Consider the following 16,976-nt stretch of genomic DNA (forward strand, 5'->3'; position numbering starts at 1 on the left):
TAACTAATTTATATACTCTGGTTTTTTTTTTTCAAATTAAATTTTATTTTTTCTAATTACCCAAACCCTGGCTTTTTAAAATGGCACATTTTACACAGTATTGATGATACATTATTGCCATTTTTAATTTCTTTTGTTTTTATATCACCTTCATTCTAAATATGTATCTCCTCTACCATCCCAAGGGAGTGATCCTTTGTTAAAAGAATTATAAAAGGGAGGGGAAAGTGGTTTGCTAACACGAAACAATGCTGCAACTATATCTGATCGTATAGGCAATATTCCATAAATATAATCTTCCGCTGGGCTAAGAAGGGAGGGAGGGAGGGGTATTTTCTCAATTCTTTTGGAGCTAAGATTGCCCTTTGTCATTATGCATTATTAAGTTTGATGATTTTGGTCTGTTTTCTTACATTTCTCTCTAGTCATGTTTGTTGTAATTTTTGTAATTGTCCATTGTGTATGTATGTGAATGTTAAAGTCCATTACATTCATGTAGGCAAGGCAGCGAGCAATAATATGCCATGATTTATTTAGCTAGTCCTCCATCAGTAAGCATTTGTTTTGCTTCTAGTTCTTAGCTGGGGAAAAGAGATTGCCATAAAGTATTTTGATATTCATATAAAATATATGGGGCCTTTGTTCTGCTTTAGGAGCTAACATCCCTGGAACTAAGCAGTATGATCCTTGGAGAATGAAGATCCTAGTGAATCTAGAGGCAGCTGGCAGGGTGGCACAATAGATAGGGCACTGGGCTTAGACTCAAGGAACTCTGAGTTCAGATCTGGCTTCAGATACTTACTAGTTTTGTGATTCTGGGCAAGCCACTTAATCTCTGTTTACTTCAGTGTTCACATCTGTAAAATAGGGATTATAATAGCACCTGCTTCTCATAGTTATTATTGGGATCAAATGAGATAATAACTGTAAAATGTTTACACAGTGCCTAACACATAGTAAATGCTTATATTATTATTAATAATCTCAAAAATCTTTCCTAATCCTTCCCACACTTGTTCGGTATTTTGACTATGGTGGCAGTAAATAGAGAAACTACTATGAATGGGCTGGTTAATTTTGGCAAAAGTTGCTATCCACAGCCTTATCTAACTTCTTTCACCAATATCTGAACTTGGTATTGTTCAGGCATTTCAATCATGTCCAACTCTTTGTGACCCCTTTTGGGGTTTTCTTGGCAAAGAAACTGGAGTGAAGTGCCGGTTCCTTCTCTAGTTCATTTCACAAATGAAGGAACTGAGGCCAACAGGGTTAAGTGACTTGCCCAGGGTCACACAGCTAGTGTCTACGGCCATATTGAGACACAGGAAATCAGATCTTTCTGACTTTAGGCCCAATGATCTGTCCACTGTACCACCGAGCTGCCCCATCTGGCTAACTATTCATAAGATTTTTATACTAGGTAGTCATGAACAGATTTCACATAAACCAGTGCATTTAAAAAAGGGTTCTCTTCAACATGCTTAGACTTAAAGCAGACATATCTATGTTACATCTACCAGTGGGAAAATTTCTTTGGGTAAAAATAGTTGCAAAGCAATATTTCACAAAGTAGATATACTTATCTTACAACCCTTAGCATAATGCCTGGCACATAGTAGGTACTTTGTGATTTATACTTCATCATTCTCTTTCTTTCTCCATGGCTCTTCTTCTCCCTCTCCAGATTTTCTTTCTCTCATTCCCTCAAATTCCCAAGTATTGCCTTTTCTTATCAACTGTAAATCTGTTGTGGGTCTTAACTGTGTTCCATTTTTTTATGATTATCATTATGATAGACATGACATTCACAATCAATATGAGTAGAGGTGGTATGGATCACAAAAAAAATTTTGGATTTGAAGTCAGAGGATCTGATAGACTCTCAGCTCTGCAATTTGTTACCTGTGTGACTTTGGGTACCTGTCTCAATAATGAGGGGGTTGGACTTACATGGTCTCTGAGGTTCCCTCTACTCTAAACCTGATCTTTTTATTTTATTTATTTATTTATTTTTTGATAATTTTATTTAATTAGTCAATTTAGAATATTTTTCCCTGGTTACAAGAGTCATTCTTCTTTCCTCCCCTTTTCTCACCCCTTCCCATAGCCTACGCACAATTCCACTGGGTTTTACATGTGCCCCTGATCAAAACCTATTTCCTTGTTGTTGATGTTTGCAGTAAGGTGATCGTTTAGAGTCTCCATCCCCAATCATCTCCCCATCGACCCATGTGATCAAGCAGTTGTTTTTCTCTTGTGTTTCTACTCCCACAGTTCTTTCTTTGGATGTGGATAGCATTCCTTCTCATAAATCCCTCCAAATTGTTCTGGATCATTGCATTGCTGCTAGTAGAGAAGTCTTTTTCATTTAATTGTACCACAGTGTATCAGTCTCTGTGTACAATGTTCTCCTGGTTCTGCTCCTCTCACTGCATCAATTCCTGGAGGTTGTTCCAGTTCACATGGAATTCCTCCAGTTCATTATTCCTTTGGGCACAATAGTATTCCATCACCAACATGTACCACAATTTGTTCAGCCATTCCCCAATTGAAGGGCATCCCCTCTTTTTCCAATTTTTTTTATTTGATTCTCATAACAATTCATTTTATAGATGAGGAAACTAAGGCAAACAGAAGGTTTGGGAAGGTATCTGAGGCCAGATTTGAATTCAGATCATCTCAACTCTAGGTCCATCTACTCTTATCCACTATGCTACCTACCTGGCTGTGTATATTAAATTGTATTAATAACTGATAATTGTATTAAGATTAATAATCATTATATTATTATCATCTTATTTTCATTTTAAATTCATGGCACATAGTTCCACACTCTAGGCTTAAACAGATTATATTCCATTTTCTCCTCCACATATCACTTTGGTTAATTTTTGTCAGCATCCAGTCTTATTACTCTTAGGATTTAGAGAAAGATCTACACCATGTGAATAACTCATAGTAAATTTGAAGGACAAAATACAGAATTTTTTTCCTTTATATACTGACTCTATCCCTTGCTGCTCTTCTAACTTCAAGGTGGCATGCTTAATTCTATCCAAGAAGCTTGCACTACCAGATACTCCTCTTCCTTCTATCTAGGAACCATATCCTGAGAATTCTCCAGGAGCTGGAGGTATTGCCCAGGATGTGCATTTTCTAACCAGGAAACTAAGTCATATGGTTCTGTTCTCTCCTGAGGCTACATCCTCTATTCAGGATCATGAGCATATGTAACTTTATTGAGTTTCAGTTTCAGAACCTTCAGATACTACTCTTACCTCCTCACCCCCAGAACCTTGGACTCCTTTCCCTATGACCACTTGGAAACTGATAGATGAAGTTTTCCAACTGCCTACAAACATATCCATGTCCCCTCACCTCCCCATGTTGAAAAACCCCTAATTGACCCTTTTATTCCCATTAATTATCATCCTATTTAATATATATGTATATGTATGTATATTTCTCATCCTGCTGATTGTAGCTAAGCTCCTTGAAAAGGTCATCTACACTACTAGATGTCTCTACTTTTTCTCTTGCTCTCTTCTTAAATCCTTATGACCTGGCTTATCATTCCTTTTTTTTTTTTAACCCTTGCCTTCTGTCTTAATATCAATTCTAAGCCAGCAGCAAGGACTAAGCAATCAGGATTAAATGACTTGCCCAGGGCCACCCAGCTAAGAAGTGTCTGAGACCAGATTTGCAACCTCATCATTCTATTAAAACTATTTTCTCCAATGTTACCAGTGATCCCTTAGTTGCCAAATCAATGGGTTGTTTCTCAGGCTTCATTCTCCTTGACTTCTTTGTAGCCTCTGACACCTTTGATTACTCTTTCTTCCTTGATACTCTTCTTTTTAAGTTTCAGGACTCTAGTGTCTCCTGGTTCTCCTTTCTATTTGACCACTCCTCTGTTTCCTTTGTTGGATCTTCTTCCAGATCAAATTCTCTAATTGTAGAATGTCCCTCAAGGTTCTGTCCAGGGCTCTCTTCTCTTCTCTATACTACTTCACTTTGTGATCTCCTCAGCAACCATGGATTTAATTACTACCTCTATGCTAATGATTCTTCTCTCCCTATCCTGAATCAATCTCTCTGTTGATCTGCAATCTCCAGCTGCTTTCAGAATGCTTGAAAAGGATATCCAGTAGACATCTCAAATTCATCTTTCTCTCTAAACTGTCCTATCCTCCTACCTTCCCTACCACCTTCCCAATTTCTCAGGCTCACAACCTAGTAGTTATCTTGGATTCCTCCCTATCTCTCATGCCCCATATCTAATCCCCTGCCAGTTGTCAGTTTCACCTTTACAACATCTCTTGAATACCCACTCTATCTTCTTTCCCTTCTTTCCTCTGATGCTGCCATCACTCTAGTGTAGACTGTCATTATTTCACACTTTATGGTGGGTTGTCTTGCCTGAAGTCTCTCACCACTCCAGATGAATCTTCCATTCATCACCTAAAGTGATTTTCCTATAGCACAGTTCCATTCATGTCACTCCTCTCCTCCAATTAATAAATTCCAACAATTTGCTGTTACCTTCAGGATACCTGTATAGATGTTCAAAGAAGACTCACTCTTTTAGTGTGAGGGCTTGCCAAGCCTTTTTCAGGGTTATTATTCCCCTTTGGTGTCCACCTGACACTCAATGCTCATCTGTGGTTCTAAGGAATCATTGCATCTATTGTGACTACACCTTGGTAAAGCATCTCAGCAGATGGGTTAAACCAAGTTAAAGGTAAGTAATGGGTCACAAATCCATTGGTGAGTTAGCAGGATACCTTACTTAAATCCAGTTCATGCACATGTCAAGACATCATCCTATGATATCATTGATCTTCTTTAGAAGCAGAGGACAAATAACAATTGTATTACCTCCATCATTAAATATTAAATGCTCTGTTTAGCAGTCACAGTCCATAATCTAGCCCCCTTCTACCTTTCCAGTCTTCTTATCCCTTATTTTCTACTATGCTCTCTTCAATTTAGTTACACTGGCCACCTGGCTATTTCTCTCTCTCTCTCTCTCTCTCTCTCACACACACACACACAGACACACAGACACAGACACACACACACATTCCCTCCTTTGATTCCCAGCATTCTCTCTTGCTGTCCCATATGCCTGGAATACTCTTCCTCCCGTACTCCAGCTGCTGACCTTGGTAACCTTCAGGTCCCAATAAAGTCTGAGTTTCTAGAAGAAGCCTTCTCCAATTCCTATTAATTCTGGTGTATTTCTTTTTAAAATTATTTCCTATTTATCCTGTACATAATTTGATTTGTACATATTTGTTTGCATGTTGTCTCCCTTGTTAGATTATAAGCTCTTTGAGAGCAGGGACTCTCTTTAGCCTCTCTTTGTATCCTTAGGACTTAGCACACTGTGGGTGATTAATAAATGTTTATTGATTGATCTTGCTGGGAACCAGGTCTCCATCTCACTTCCTGGACTTCTCCAAATCATGCTGCCACATGTATCCTCCCTACCTTCTAGCTCCATGTTGTATTTCTAGAATGTAAGCTCTTTGAGGTCAAAGAATATCTTACTTACTTGTATATATATGTATATATATATCCCCAATACTTAGAATAGTGCCTGGCACATAATATACCCTTAATAAATATCTTTCTGTTTATGCTTGGGATACCAAGACAAAAAGGAAACATCTGAGACTTAGGTATACTCTTTACATTAATGCAATTCTCTCTCTCTCTCTCTCTCTCTCTCTCTCTCTCTCTCTCTCTCTCTCTCTCTCTCTCTCTCTCTCTCTCTCTCTCTCTCTCTCTCTCTCTCTCTCTCTCTCCCTCCATCTCTCCCCACCCCCCATGTGTATATGTGTGTATGAATGAATTTATGTATATAGGTCCATAGGTACCCAGATCCAGATGTCCTCATTCCTCTCAATTGACATTATTATTGATTGACATATCCATATCTTCCAAAGGGAGATGTTATCAAAAGTCCAAGGGATGGCCCCATCCTTCTAATTTCACACATTTGAAAAGGTTCCCTTTATCAGTCCTCTACATATAATACTGAAATTCCTTTTTAAGTTTCCTTTCTAAAGAGAATTCTAAAAAAATTCTAAAATTCAAAAAATTTTCTAAAAGATTTTAATAAAAAGTCCCATAACATTTTGCCTATCTGTTTCGATGCTTAAGAATACCTCATGGCCTGTTCTATTTTTTCTTCTGTAAGTAAGGCATGGGAAAGCTGAAGGAGTAGCAGTGAAGTTGCATGTAAGGACATGCAGGGGATAGAAGTACTTGCTGCTTCTTTATCAAAACCAATCAGATTCTTGCTGTTTTGGTATTTTTCCCAGTCTCTCCAGTGGGCTTGGTGCCCAGGTCTCCTCTCCTTTTCCTTTCCTTCTCTGACACCATCATCATCTCCTCCTCAACTCCCTACTGTCTCATACTAACACTCAATGTATTAAGTCAGTAAACCTCTCTTTCTATTCAAACTTTTTTAGTTCTCTTGAAACCAATTCCTGAGGCAATAGTAGTGGAAGAGCTGGCTTAAAAACCCTCACTATATCCTACTATCCCATATCTGTCTTCATCCTGAGAAAGCTTTCTACTCTCAGTGTTTCTACTTTCTCTTACTTCTAAACTCTCAACAACCTGGTTTGCAATCTTATCATTTGACTGAAACTCTACTCTCCAAAGTTACAAATGATCTTTTGGCCATTTCTCAATTCTCATCCTATTTGACTTCTCTATAGTATTTGACATTAGTCAAATACAAATTTCTAATTTAGGTTTTTTCAACACTGCTTTCTGCTGGTTATCTTACATATCTGACTGCTACTGCTTGGTATTCTTTACTGGATTGTTGTCCATGTCATAACCACTACAGGTACTAGAAGACTCTTTCCAGGGCTTTCTTTTTTTCCTTCTGTATTATCTCACTTGGCAATCTAGTCAACTCTCATAGGTTCAAATATCTCTGTCCATGTATTTCCTAAATCTGTATAATTAGTCTCTTTCCTGAACCGTAGTCCTTTAGGACATCTTGATCAGAATTTCCTGGAGAGATAACTAACTCATTATGTCCAAAATAGACCTCATTTTATTTTTCCACAAGCCTTCTCATTTCCCAAACTTACATACTATTCTAGATGGCACCATCATCCTTCTAGACATCTAGATGCACTACTTTTTTGTATCATCCTTGAATCCTCATTCTTGTTCAAACCATATATCCAATAAAGTGCCAAATCTGGCATTTATCTTCACAACATTTCTTGCATATATTCTCAATTCTCCACTCACCCAACCACAAACCTAGTTTAGGATCGCCATCACTTCTCACTGAAACTATTGCACTAACTGACCTCCTTTCTTCAAGTCTCTCTCCACTCTAACCCCCATACAGTTGCCAAAGTGATTTTTTTTTTTAATAGCAAGGTTCTGCCCAAGTCACTTCCCCTACTAAGTAAACCCCAGTGGCTTCCTATAACATCCAGGATCCAAATATAAAGCCCTCTGTTTATCAGTTAAAGTTCCTCACTATCTGACCCCTTTTATTTTTCCAGTCTTTTTATACTGTAATCCAATGACACTGCCCTTCCTGCTGTTTCTTAAATACAACATTCCACCTTCCATATCTATGCCTCTATCTCTTTGTTTCTCTGTTTTCCTTCCCTGATTCATCTCCAATACCACCTTCCCCAGTTCCCCCCCCCCCCCCCCCAGGCCTCTCAGCTGCCTAGTATGTTTTCCTCAGAGATGACCTTCTATTTACTCTATATTTTATATATTTATACCTAGGTGTTTTCATGGTTTTTCCCCCAGAGTAAATAAATATTAAGATTCTGTTGTGTGCTTCTGTGCTAAGTAAGTTTCAGGGATACAAAGAAAGAAGAGATAGTCCATATTCTCAGGAAGTGGCAGTGGGAACAGTAGGTAAATAACTGTGTATTAACAGGCTATCTACATGATATGAAATGATCAACAAAAAAGAAGACACTAGAATTAAAGGGGTTTGGGAAAGTCTTACTATAGGACATGGGATTTTAACTGGTATTTAGAGGAAGCAGGAGGCATAGATGAAGAGGGGAGAGCATTTCATGCCTAGGAATGGTGAGTTAAAAAGACCAGAGTAAGGAGGTGGAGTATGAACTTCCTTTTTGCTTTTTTTCTTTGGGTCTACATTCTTTAGATGATGCACAATAAATTCTGCTCCAGCCCCTTACCTTTACTCTTGTGTATCACCCTGGCTCAAATGTGTTTCTTGTAAACAGCACATAGTAAGATTCTGATTTTTAATCTACTCTGTTATCCGTTTCTGTTTTATGGGTGAGTTCATCCTATTCACATTCACAGTTATGATTACCAACTGTGTATTCCATCTTATTTTCCCTTTTTGATCCTGCTTTTTATCACTTCCCCACTTCCCCCTCCCTCCTAATACTACCTTCCCCCTTCCCTTGTCTTATTTCCCCTTACTTCTCTATAGGATAAGATAGGATTCTGTACCCCAAAGAGTATGGTTGTTATTCCCTCTCTGAGCCAGTTACAATGAGGATAAGGTCTAAGCATTGCCCATTACCACCCTCATCCTTCCTTCCACTGAAATAGTTTTTCATGCCTCTTTAGGTGAGATAATTTACCCCATTCCATCTCTCCCTTCCCTTTTCTCTCAGGGCAATTCTTTTTTTCTGCCCTTGTTTTTTTCCATATCATAACCTAACTAGCTTACTTCCCCACCCTCTGTCTATATATACTCTTTCTAACTGCTCTACTATTAATAAGAATTTTTAAGAATTACAAATATCCTTTTTCCATGTAGGAATACATATGGTATGACCTTATTATATCCCTTAAATTTTCTTTTTGTTCTTTACTTTTTTTTACTTCTCTTGGGTCATATATTTGTACTTCATATTTTCTGTTTAGGTCTGGTCTTTTCATCAAGAATGTTTGGAAATCTTCTATTTTATTGAATGACCATTTTTTCCCCCTGAAAGAATATACTCAGTTTTGTTGGATAGGTGACTCTGGGTTTTAAACTTTGTAGATCTTTCACCTTCCCAAATATCATAGTCCATGCCTTTTGAACTTTTAATGTAGAGGCTGCTAAGTCCTTTATAATTCTGACTATGTCTCCATGGTATTTGAATTGTATCTTACTGGACATTTGCAGCCCTTTCTCCTTGGCTTGGGGGTTCTTGAATTTAGCTATTATTTTCCTGGGAGTTGTCATTTGAGGATTTCTTTCTATAGGTGTTATATGGAATTAAATTCCTATTTTACTTTCTTATTCAAGAATATCTGGGTAGTTTAATTTGATAATTTCTTATATTTTGATGTCCAGTGTTTTTTTTTATCTCAGTTTTCAGGTAGTCCAATAAATCATAAATTATCTTTTATGGATCCATTTTCTGGTGTAGTTTTTTAAAAAATTAGATACTTCACATTTTCTAGTGGTTTTTCATCTTTTTTTTTTTGCTTTATTGTTTTTTGCTGTTTCATGAAGTTGTTGGCTTCTAGTTGCTCAATTCTAATTTTTAGGAAACAAATTTCTTCCATCAGCTTATGAACCTCCTTTTTCATTTGGTCTATTTCTTCTTGCATTAAGAGAACTTCCCTATTTTTCCTCTGCCCCTCTTTATTGATTTTTAAAATCCCTTTTGAGTTCTTCCAGAATCTGAGTCCAAATCATATTCTTCTTCCGGACTTTGCATGTGTTTGCTTTGCTTTCACTGTCCTCCTCTGTGTCTGTGCTTTCCTCTTTATCACCATACAAATTTTCTATGGTTAGGGCTTTTTGTTTGTTTGTTTGCTCATTTTCCAAGTCTTTTTCTTGACTTTTCACTTTTATTGTAATGGTAGGCTTAGTTCTCCAGCAGGCTTTGTTCTCTGGCAGGATAGGGCACTGTCTTTTTTTTTTTTAATTTGGTCATTTCCAAACATTATTCATTGAAAACAAAGATCATTTTCTTTTCTTCCCTCCCCCCCTCCCACCACCTCTCCCACAGCCTACGGGCAATTCCACTGGGTATCACAGGGCACTGTCTTAAACTTCAGTCCTTCCAGGTTGCTACCCTTTGCCTTATCTCTGGGTCTCTGCAAGTTTCAGTTCTTCTATGATGGTATGAGGGCCTATGGGCTGGGAACTCTGAGAGCTCCTTCCACTGCTGATTCAATTACCTGAGATTGCTGATGGCTCAAATTCTAGCCTCAGGCTTGGGCTTAGGCTTTTGGTCTCATTCTGGGCTTGATCAGGTCAGACCCAAGGCACACAGTAGACTGCCCTGCCCTAGGGCTCTGCCTTGAACTTTGACAATGGTCAGCCAGGCTCCTACAAGCCAACACTCTGGGAGCTGCCCCTGCCAGGGATTGGGACAGAGCTCTAGTCTACTGAGTACCTCAAACTAAGATTTAGGTCCTTGCCCCAAACTGGTATTCAGGCCTTCACCACAAGCCTTGGTTGGGACTTCTGGCCTCACTCTGGGCCCACACAGATCAGGCTGCACAGCAAAGTCTTCCCCAGGCTGGAATTCTGGACCTCATTGCAGATTTGTTTGGAACTTTAAGTGGTGTGTGTTGGGTTGGTCCACTCTTGGGTCTGGCAGGGTTTTAGGTTTTTAGATGCTGCTTTGGGTTCAAATTCAGAACCTGGAACAGTAGATGTGTTTGGATCTCCGTTCAATGAAAACATGGTTAACACTTATATAGGAAGGAATGCTTGTTGATTCACTTACCTCTATCAAGAAAAACCTAAACACTGCTTAGATAATGTTTCACTTCAAGAGTTTGTACCTGGCTTTTAGAACCCTATCACTGAAGTCTGGATTTCATATTTTGCATATATTCATTTTTGGTTACATCTTTTACTAGCCAGTTGCCCATGTTGTTTCTGCAATAAGTGGGCTAACAACAGGAGAGATGTACAACAAGGGCATTTCAAGGTCAGTGAGTTCATTTCAAGTATTTAGCCAAGCCTTCTTGCTGCATTAAGAATTTAAACTTAGAAAAATATTCATAGCTGCACTCTTTGTAGTGGCAAAAAATTGGGAAATGGGGTGTCCATCAATTGGAGAATTCCTGAACAAATTGTTGTATCTGTTGGTAATGGAATACTATTGTGATGAAAGGAATGATGAACTGGGGGAATTCCTTGTGAACTGGAATAACCTCCAGGAAGTGATGCAGAGTGAGAGGAGCAGAACCAGGAGAACATTGTACACAGAGACTGATGCACTGTGGTACAGTCTAATGTAATAGACTTCTCTATTAGCAGCAATGCAATGATTGAGGACAATTCTGAGGGACTTATGAGAAAGAATGCTATCCACATCCAGAGAAAAAACTGTAGAAACAGAAGTGCAGAAGAAAAAATATGATTGATTACATGGTCCAGTGGGGATATGATTGGGGATATTGACTTTAATTGATCATTCTATTGCAAATATTAATAATATGGAAATGGGTTTTTAACGGTACATGTATAAACCAGTGGAATTGCTCGTTGGCTATGGGGGGGGGAGAGGGAGGAGGGGAAGGAAAGAACATGAATCATGTAACTATGGGAAAATATTCTAAATGTAATTAGTTTAATATTTTTTTAAAAAGCATTTAAACTTAGGGGGCAGCTGAATTGAGAGATGAGAAGTTATGGGTTCAAATTTGACCTCAGACACTTTGTAACTGTGTGACCCTGGGCAAGTCACTTAACCCCCATTGCCTAGCCCTTACTGTATTGATTCCAACACGGAAGGTAAGGGTTAAAATAATAATAATAATTTAAAGAAATAAAATAAGGTAATCTCTCTCTATTTTTTTAAGTAACTGAGCTTTTTAGATACTAACAGCCTTTCTCACAGTAAAAAATTCTTTCAGAGCTCCCAAGACCAATTAAAGAACCAACAGTAGACTTGAAGTTGAGAATATATTTGTTGTTGTTGAAGGCCTAATGGTCACAGATTGAGAGCTGGGAAGGACCTCAGAAATCATTTAGTCTAACCTTCTCATTTTATACACAAGGTATCTAAGACTAAGAAATGAAATGACTTGTCTGAGGTCAGTCAGGTAAGAGTCACCCATCTAGTAAGTGTATGAGTTTGGATTTGAACTCAGGTTTTCCTGACTCCATCCACTGGGCCACCTACCTGCCTACTTACACAGATACCTTCCTTCTTTTACCCAGTTATTTTTCCCTATGGCTTTTTTTAATACCTTTGCCCACCTTTCATAGATCATCTTAGTAAGACAGTGTTACTTAATCTTTTTCATAGGTTTATAGATTTAGAGCTGTATGGAAACTTAGGGGTAATTGAGTACAACCCCCTTATTTTACAGATCATCAAACTGAAGCTCCTGTACTTAAAATTAATTTACCCAGGGTCATATGGCTAGCTTAAAACCTGAAGCTGGATTTGAACTCAGTTCTTCCCCAATCCAAATTTAATACTCTTTCAACCATTCTGCTTCCTCTTTTTATTCTACTTTTTACTTGTAAATTCCTAGTTTATCAAAAAAGATGTGTAAGTGGTAATGGATAAATGCAGTAGCCTTTTAAAAGAATTTTTAACGCTGACTACCAAGGAGCAAGGAGTAGAATTGAAAAGAGAAGAAAGAAGAAGGAAAAAACTGGAAAGGAGATAATGAAGAAAAAAGGAGGAATGGGAGAGAGGGAGAAAGGAGAGGAGAGAGAGAACTTACTTGATCCTTAGTGAATACTGAATGACTAAATGAGGGGAAAGAGATGAGAGGCCTGGCTCTTTGCTATTTCTGTTGTTTGTTTCCAAGTAAGGATACTTTCCCCAGTTGAGTAGCTGGTGGGGAAGAGGCTTCTAGCCTTGCCTTCACACCTTCCTAATCCCTAGGAACTCTTGTCATTTATAAAATGACAAACACTGTACTTTGGGGCCCTTCTGCTTAAAACTGGTCCTAAAGCAGCTGGATTTGAGGAAAAAGAGGCCTTTTAGATTTTCAGTGCCAAAGCCTACTGCCTGCTGTCCTTCCCTGTCCTCATCACTAACACAAGGTGGGGAGGGGTTGGAAATCTGATTTGTTATAACATGCCCCAGTGATACATTCGTGATTTTTTTACTAGGTGAAAAAACTGGGTATAAATGATTACTTTGTCCTGGGTCCTGTCACTGCCTTTATTGAAACCATATGCCCTTCAGCTGTCACTTTCCCAGTGTGCGCCTGTAGTTTTCCCTCATATACATCAAATCTCTTAGACCTGATTCAGTGTGTTTTTAGGGACTCCAAAACTGAGGTAGGCTGTGATTTGGACTCTTTGTCACTTAGAATCTTTATTTCTCCATAAAATGGGAATAATAATTCTTTAGGAACTTCTAGTAGATCAGGGAATCATCACATTAAAACTGGAGTGTCAAATTGGGTTGCCATTATATTAAAAAATGTAAAAAGCATTCTTAGTCCTGTACAACAACTAGTAGTAAGCCAGATTTGGCCTTTGGATCTATAGTTTGCTCTGTTCTACAGCTAAATTTCTTAACCCAGGGCTCATAAACACGTTTTTTTTTCCTTAAATGTTGAAAACTGTATTTCAACATAACTTGTTTCCTTTGTAATTCTAGATATTTAATTTTATATGTTTAAAACATGGATTATATCCATTGGCTTCAACAGCCTGCTTAAGGGCTATAGGACATAAAAAAAAATCAGAACCATAGTTTCAGAGAAACTATTACACTGAGAATTCTCAAGCAGCCAAAAGCTTGTTGGGTTATCTGTGATGACCTTTTTGTTTTATGATCTGAATTTAGGTTGGAAAGGCAGAACTCTATTATCCTATGTCTTGTAGTGCAGTCATGGGCTCCGAGATTCTGGCAATAATGTCGAGGTGAAGAAGCTCTCATAAGAGCATCAGCATCTAATGGGTGCCAGTTTTCCACCACTATCTACCTCATGAAATGTGTGTTTGCTCCTTGCTCTTAGCCAGGTGAAACAGCTGCAGTTCATTTTCTTCTTGAATTGCATTCAAGTCTCCAAGCAAGGTTTAAGGCTGACTCTTTTCCAAGGAGTGTCTGTTCCTTGTAATAGAAGTGGAAAAGGCAACAAGAAGAAATGCTTTTATTCTTGGCTCCAAAAACTGACTCCAAAGAGTTCATTTTTCCAGAACCTAAAACATTATTATGACTGGAGGTTTTGGCATTCGTGACTCTAGGAAACTTGAAACTAAGGCAACCTTATTTATCCTCCCAAGTTGTGTTACACATTCCCCATGATGTATCTTTTTTAAAAATTTAACTTAAAAAAAAAGAACAAAAAACCTTTTATGGTACCTTCCTATGAAATGTAACAAATTTAAGTGATCAATATTTTACTTTATTGCTTTTTTTAGACTTCTCAGTACATAAACAGCTTACAAAATTTTTGCATAACACAACTTATGCCAAAGTAGACATAGTTCTTATTCACTACATAGAAGGAATAATTGTGCTCTAAGGAACTTGAATCTCCCTCCTGGCTTAGCTAGGTTTCAGGCAGTGTGAGGAAGGGAAAACTGATGGGCCCAGAGAGCAGCTTTAAATAAGTAGTTAGAAGCCAATCCCTTCCTCAGAAGTGATAAATAAAAGGAAAGAAACTGTAAATATTTATTTGGCATTCAGATTTTATCAATTCAGCTAGGGTGGTTAAGGACTAGAATCAGGAAAACTCATCTTTTTTAGTTCAAATCTGGCTTCATATAGTACCTGTGTGACTTTGGGCAAGTCACTTAGCCCTGTTTGCCTCCATTTCCTCATCTGTGAAATGAGCTGAAGAAGTTAATGTCAAACCATTCCAAATGTATTGGATTTCTAATCTTCTGGATCTTATCATATGACTGACCCATCGCAAGATTCCCCGAGTAGAGCAAAAATTTTCAGGTCTTGTGGATTCTGTGGACAAAAGCAGTTTTAACAAATTAAAAACTTGGTTATCTTTTTATATTTGTAGGTAAGAATTTGCTTTAAGTTGAAAAGTTCATGACCTCTTATGGTTTTGTGGACCAAGATAATATTATCTTCTTATACCTTTTCACTCACATGGGCTTTTACATTAGCATGTTCATAAAGGTTCTCTCTATTATCTATTTTTTTCTTAATGCCCCATTTTATAGATGGGAGGATAAAGTAAATAAGTTTACATTGAGCATCACTTTAAAAATTATTTATAACAAAAAATATATAATGGGTGGCAACATAAGACCATTTCCTCTAAATTCCCCTTTTGACCACTAGATAAATATTTACACAATTTTTTAATATAATGATAGTCCATGTGTATGTATGTCATTCTAGTTCTGGATTTGTTTTTATATTTTTATATTTCTTTTTATTCTTCATTTGCTATTCTTCATGGTGCTGCAAAAGATTTGCATTGTATACTACAGTCTATACACCCAAAAAATATAGCTATGATTTTAATTGTGTAGGGAGAAGTTGGATAGATACAGTCAAAGCAGTGAGTCTGAAGTCAGGAAGACATGAGTTCAAATCCAATCCATAAAACAAATCAGTTCATCAAATAATTGGAAAATATATAACATTTCATGCCCATTGACCTCCTGTATTTCCAAAGTAGTTGGGGGAAGAGGAGGTTTCTTTTCATATGTCTTCTTTCCATCTATGCTTACTTTATTTTTTATAATTTTGCATCCTTTATTTAAGAATTTTCATAGTTATTGTTCTTTTAATTTGCATTGTCTTCATTGTGTATGTTATTTTCTTGACTCTGACTTCACATCACTTCATATAAATATTTCCATGTTTTTCTGTTTCCATCATATTTGTTGCTTTTGATAGCACAGTAATATTCCATTATACATTCATGTGTCACAAAATGTTTAGCCAATCAATCAGCATCTACTTTGCTTCTTGTTGTCTGCTATCACAAATAGTACTGCCACAAATATCTTTTTTTTTTCAATACTTACCTTTCGTCTTAGAATCAATATTGTATATTGGTTCCAAGACAGAAGAGTGGTAAGGGCTAGGAAGTGGGGGTTAAGTGACTTGCCCAGGGTCACACAGCTAGGATGTGTCTGAGGCTAATTTTGAACCCCTCTAGACCTGGCTCTCAGTTCACTGAGTCACCTAGCCCTCCCTCCCCTGCCATAAATATCTTGCACATAGAGACTTTTTATCAGTGACTTTCTTAGGGTATATACCTAGTGTAATATTGTGGGTCAAAAGATGTAGATATTTTAGTCATTTTATTTGCCTAATTTCACATTACTTTTTGAAATGACTATACCAGTTAATGACTCTACTACCAAAGCATTAGAATGCCCATCTTTCTACAACCATTCCAGTTTTGGCCTTTCCTATCTTTTGACAACTTTACCAAATTGCAGGGTATGTGGTAAAATTTTAGGGTTGTTTTGATTTGCATTTTTCTTATTATTAGTGACTTAAAGCATTCTTTAATATAGTTATTAATAGTTTACAATTATTTTGAGAATTATTTGTTCATATTTAATCACATCGATTAGGAAATGATTTTAGTTTTATTTCTTCTAGCTGTCTACAAATTGATTACAAATCAAATAACAAATGCTCATCAAAAATATTTAATAAAGAGATTGTTTCCCCAGTCAACCACTTCTTTTCTTATCCTGGATGCACTAATTTTGTTTATGCTAAAAATTTTCAATTTCATTTTATCAAAATTATCTATCTCATCCTTTATAATTGTTTCTATTCCTTATTTGTTTAATTTCCTCCTTATAACTGTAAAAAGTATAATCTTCTCTTTGAAAAAGTTTTATGGAATATTTCTTAATATTCAAGTATATTTTAAAAAATGAATTGTGAAATATGTTGTAAGGTGTTGGTCTAAGCCTAATTTGTGTCATATTACTTTTTGTTTTCCTTGTAGTTCTTATCAAATAGGGTGTTCTTTCCTAAATAATTTATGTTTAGGAGTTTATCATACAGTGTTATTGAATCCCATTATTTTTTATTCTCCTTCCTCTAATCTGTTCCATTCATCTATTTTACTTT

At 37.1% G+C, this 16,976-nt stretch overlaps 1 protein-coding gene across 1 annotated transcript in view; it reads left to right on the forward strand.

Moving 5' to 3' along the window:
- The window catches only part of SLC16A10 (solute carrier family 16 member 10), a 131,801-nt gene that overhangs the window by 98,892 nt on the left and 15,933 nt on the right, over nucleotides 1–16,976 (forward strand). The gene's annotated exons all lie outside the window — the stretch shown is intronic.

Source organism: Monodelphis domestica, chromosome 2, assembly GCF_027887165.1.
Source record: "Monodelphis domestica isolate mMonDom1 chromosome 2, mMonDom1.pri, whole genome shotgun sequence".
In the NCBI taxonomy this organism is placed as follows: Eukaryota; Metazoa; Chordata; class Mammalia; order Didelphimorphia; family Didelphidae; genus Monodelphis; species Monodelphis domestica.